Genomic DNA, 6000 nt, shown 5'->3' with positions numbered 1-6000 from the left:
CTCAGCCAAAGAGCCTAGCATGTCTAGACGTGGTGGAGTAGTTTACCACCGGTCAATTAAGTCTTGTTGAGCTTAGAAGCTCAGCCTTGTTTGTGGCTCTCTTTTCAGGTGAAGTTGCAGCTCCTGAGTTTGCTGCTGTTGGCACTTGGCCGCCCCAGCTCCCTCCGGGTTGGACGGTCGAGTGGGATCCCTCCTCGGATGGCGAGGAAAGGGATCACTGATGTCCTGATCGGCCTCATCAAGGACATCCGCCCTCGGCGCTAGCATCCGCTTGTTTTACCTTCTGTCTGTTTTCTTCAGAACTTGTTAAACTCTGATTTACAACCAAGTGTGTAACAATTTGTTAATCTTTTGGTGGATCTGTTGTATTCTCTGGAACCACTCACCTTCGTGTGAGTTTGCTAAACTCGGTCCTGTTAAGTGGTTTAATCGGATGAAATCCGACGGCACTTCGAGTTAACTTGTCTAAGGCATGAGTGTCGCATGTCAGGCGACTTAACCGTGCTTTAATCAAGGTAATCCGAGGTGGATCCGCCACAGCGTGCCATCACACAGATGCCAAAAAACAAAGCACCGGGACCTGACGGCTACACAGGTATCTTCTTCAACACCTGCTGGGAGACGATTAAGTACGACCTCATGGCGGCAGTCAACTCCCTACACAACTCTCGTTGCGCAGACTTAAACTTGCTAAACAAGGCCACAATCATCCTAATCCCCAAAAAGGATGGCGCGGAGGACATCGCAGACTTCAGACCCATTAGCCTAATTCACGCTATTACGAAGATCATAACAAAGATCCTAGCCCTACGCCTAGCTGCATTCATGCACCAACTGATCTCACCCTGTCAAAGCGCCTTCATCAAAGGAAGAAGCATCCATGACAACTTCCTTTACTACAAAACATGGCACACCGATTACACCGAAACAAACAACTGGCTTTGCTCATGAAGCTCGACATATCCAAGGCTTTCGACTCAGTACAGTGGGACTACCTACTCACGATGATGCAACACAGAGGATTCCCACAGAAATGGAGGGACTGGATCACGGCCATCCTGACCACATCAACATCATGAATTTTGCTGAATGGGATCCCCTTGGACCATATACAACATGGAAGAGGACTTCGACAAGGTGACCCGCTCTCACCGCTACTTTTCATCCTAGCGATAAACCCGCTACAACGCCTCTTGACGGTCGCCACGGAGAAAGGCCTGCTTAACAAGATGAACAGCCGAGCGTCAAGAATGAGAACATCCATGTATGCCGACGACGCGGTAATTTTCATCAAACCCACCACACGAGACGTCACGAATTTGAAGAACCTACTACAAAATTTTGGGGAAGCGACCGGCCTCAAGACAAACATCCAAAAAAAACAAGCGCTGCACCGATAAGCTGCACCAACATTCACATACACGAAGTGCTACGCAACCTCCCGGTCGCGCGGAGGAACTTCCCGATAAAATACCTGGGCCTACCTCTAATGGTCACACGCCTACGATGAATAGATTTCCAACCAATGATTGACAAAGCTGCGAGCAAACTATCAAGCTGGAAGGGAAGGAACCTCACACCGGCTAGCCGTCTATGCCTCACCAAAGCAGTCCTATACTCACAACCCGTTTACATGCTAACGGCGCTCAAAACACCCAAAGAAGTTCTGGAAGAGATCAACAAAATAAGAAAGCGTTTCCTATGGACGGGAGACAGGGAACTCACGGGAGGAAAATGCAAGGTTAACTGGACAAGGACAACTTTACCGAAAGAGCAAGGCGGCGTGGGAATCCTGGACCTCGACAAATTTGCGAGGGCACTCCGTATCAGATGGCTATGGCATGAATGGGTTTCACCCGACAAAACATGGGTCGGAACAGAAACACCATGTGATGACCAAGATAGGCTATTTTTCACCGCATGCACGACAATCCATCTCGGCAACGGAGAGAAAACACATTTTTGGTAGGACGCGTGGATACAAGGCCGCCGACCAAAAGACATCGCCCCACAACTGTACGTAAAAACAAAGAAGAAAAAGAGGACGGTGCACAAGACGCTCCAAAATAACGAGTGGATCAGAGACCTTCATCACACAACAGGCTTCACAATAACTCACTTGAGCGAGTTCATAACACTATGGACCCTGATACAACAATATGAGCTACTACCGAACCAGGAAGACAGGATTACTTGGAAATTCACGCAGAGCGGCCAATACACCACTGCTTCAGCATACAAGGCGCAACTTCTAGGCTGCACGAGGATGACTAACCTCGCAATAGTATGGCAGGCTTGGGCCCCACCAAAATGCAAAGTTTTCGCCTGGCTAATTCTACAAAACAGGGTCTGGACTTCAGACAGATTAGCAAAATGCAGATGGGACCACACCCTAACTTGCACCTTATGCCGATGCACGATGGAGACTGTGCACCACCTTCTAGCTGAATGCAGATTCACAAAACAAATTTGGAAGCACGTGGCTTTGTGGCTAACACAAGAAAGGCTGCACCCAGAACAATGGCAACACAGCATAACGACCTTGGAGTGGTGGACCAATATCACATCGACAACAGGAATCTCGCGTAAAGCGACTAGAAGCCTCACTCTCCTTATTATGTGGGAAATATGGAACGAGAGAAACTCCAGAATATTCCATCACCAAGGTTCATCAGCACCATCACTGATGGCCAAAATCAAATCCTCGGCCAACCTTTGGATCGCAGCGGGAGCAAAAAGTCTAGCGGGCCTTCTTGCGCGAGTATAACGCCTCTGTTTTTTCCCGCTTTCTTTCCTTTCATTTTTCTTTCCGGTTAGCTGGATGTAACCTCCATCTTTATCATTGAAATAGGCACGCTCTCGTGCCCCTTCCGTTCAAAAAAAAATTAACTTTGATTCTTGCTCAAGTTTGCGAGCAATGTAATCCTTGACTACTGAGAGCGTCAAGCACAGGTTTTTTGATAGTGTCTGTAGCACAACAATTGGAGTTACAACATCCTCCTTTTCAATGTAGGTCAAGACCTCTTTAACTTCTTTAGAACAATCTTCCCCAAGCTCCCCAAAATACTTCAACAGGTCACCCCACAGAGATGGATCCCCTCCTTGAGATGAGTCCCCCAGCTTCTTGCAGCATGCAATTAAACCTTGATGATCATGAGCTTGCTTGTAACAACTAAAAACTTCTTTGTAAAGTTTTCGTTTCTCGTATAGAAAGAGCAATCCATCTTTGAATGCATGTGTATTACAAAGAATAAGAGCAAGATCAACATCATACAAAGGATCTTCCATCTCAGATGTCCAAGCAGACTTGAGTAATGCAAGCCCTTTCCTTCTCCTATCAACAATATTCTTTGCTATTTTAGTATCTTCTTTTCCAAGATTTGCTTTCTCCCTTGTTCCTGACTTATAACCATTTGCAGTTTCTTTACCTTTTGTTTCTTTGTTATTGTGATTGTCAAAGCCATTTTCTTGTGAGATAGATGGGAAGCTCAAATCATTTCAAATATAAAGCTCCAGAAGGGTGTTATGAATTTCTGTTTGCGCAGGCGAGTCCTTGACTGCTTTGATATAATTTTCCAGAAATTCCATCAGATATTGTGGGCTGTGCACAAATATATTCACGAAATCCATGGGCGACGGTATCATAAGCAAGTGCATGCTGTTTGAACCTCTTCTTGTCGTAGGATCTCCAACATCCGTGCAGAGCCTTAACAGTATTTCAACTGTTTCAGCAGGTCTATGTTCCACAAGAATTTTCCCATATTCTTTTATAGTAAGACCTGCTTGATTTGCCTCAAGGCTAGATATATATTGCAGTGCCTCATCATATCTACCCAGATCCTCAAGTAAAATCTTCAAGTACAACTCATGCCTCCCAGCCTTTTTTGCCACAAAGCATGTTCATGATATCCAGCAGCACGGCATACTCTTATGGCAGTTTCCACATCAAACTTGATTTCACCTATCCCATCTTCATCTTTGATGAAATCATTAAGTTTCTCCACATCTTTCAATTTGGTATAGCAGTTCAACAGAAGGGTGGTGTGGTCTTTGGATGCTAACCCTCTATCATGTAACTTCTCTAAATAATTTGTCAAGTTGTAGATGCGCTTTGCATCAAGGAACTTCTGTATAACATATGATGGCTCAAGATGACCAATAGTGTGGATATACTGGGACATAACCTCATCATATTCCTGTTTCCCATACAGATGGTCTTCCGCAGCACCTCAGCAGTTGAAGCAGGATCTGCCTGCTGATTTTGTACAAGATTGATTGCAACTGTATAAAGATTTTTCTTGAACAACATATCAAGCTTACTTTCCATGTCTTTTTCTCCAATGCACAGAATTTTGTTGTCAGCCATAATAAGAATAATATAACCCCATTCACAGACCAAGTGCGAAACATCCCCCACAGGCATGCAACGTGCAATAAGCCGATTCCTAAGATCATAAACATTAAGGGTACCCTTCTGAGTCCTCTGATCTTCAATAATGCAAAGTAAATAACCTCAAAACCAACCTACAAACTTCTTCTCACCATCAAATGCCCAGCAAGGATCCCTACCATCGACTTCATAGAAATACACAGCTTCAGGTCTACCAATAATCAGATCCTGTTGATTGAATATGGAATAGATAAGGTTTGCAGCTAAAAAGATCAAATTATAGTAACAAATATATTAGAATAACACAGGTATGATGGATAAAGAAGTACATGAGCAACAAAATAACTGATTGCCCGAAACTATAAAACCAGCCTAAAGTTTTCTAAATTTGTTGTATACATTGTCTTATGGACAAAACCACATGGCCAACGTCTGTAACCAACTGGATAGTGATTTTGTGGATTAGGACCCCGTTTTTAGTACTGAGCCTATTTGGACAATGCACACACGTTACCCGCCAAGGGTTTGTTGTTGCTGCAACAGCGTTGTAGTTGGCAGGTTACAGCAAATTCAAGGCTAGACAAATTAACCACAAAGTTCCTGCTAGTAAAACATCTTTTGGTCATGAACTGCACCCTGGTCTGTCTAAATTATTTGCAAGTCAAGCAACTGACCAAATAAGTCCTAAAGCATATTAAATTGCACAAAAGTTTGCAAAATGAACCGGTAAAGCTACATGATTAGAAAATTAGCAGAGGAACATGTGCAAACCCCTACCATTCGGTCACTCATTGCCACAGCATTGGTCTGGCAACCAATCTGATCAAGTGTTTGCCTCCTTGGTGGTTGAACATGCAAGCTGAACAAGGATACAGAGCTAGGAGTTACAGCAAAGAGCTGATGTGCTTGCCCCTCAACTCGGAAACCAAGACCAGTGATAGGCAAACTAGTGCTGCCATCAGCCTCAACCTGCAACTTGAAGCGTGTAACACGCTCACGTGCGATGTCTCCTTTGATGCAATAAATGAAACCATTGTCCAGTCCAATGGCAATCAACACTATAGGTGGTGCTTCTTCTAGAACCATAAATGATGTAATCTGCAAAAGTCAGCAAAATAGCCAATTAAACTAGAATCATATGCAAACATACATACGTATAATCCATACAAATCCAGTAACAAAAGATCATCTGAAATGCATTACACTGCGGTCAGAATGAACTAGGACAATTTACCTTTGCTTGAGGAAATTGGTCAGTGAAGACGCACAGAATTTGAACACAGAAAGGAGTTGTTGTACTTGATCCCTCTTCTTGTACTTTATCAGGGATATTTACATATTTACCACCGTTGCAAATGGCACTCCTTCATTTGCCACTTTTACGGGAGCTTCTATGTTTTTTCCATCGCGAACGAAACGAAGCAACAGACCGCGACAGCGTGTAAAAGGGGTACCAAAAGACCTGTGTGCCCTCACCTTTCTCCTCCGTTAACCTCCCGCTAACAGACCCGACACCATCCATCTACCCGTCCCCATCTCCACTTCTCCCCCAGGCCTCCCTCCTCCCTGCCTCCCCGACGACAAACCCTAGGTCAGAGCGGCAGCGGCGG

The sequence above is a fragment of the Setaria viridis genome, chromosome 7 (assembly GCF_005286985.2).
Source record: "Setaria viridis chromosome 7, Setaria_viridis_v4.0, whole genome shotgun sequence".
NCBI lineage: Eukaryota > Viridiplantae > Streptophyta > Magnoliopsida > Poales > Poaceae > Setaria > Setaria viridis.
This window is presented reverse-complemented; position numbering follows the sequence as displayed.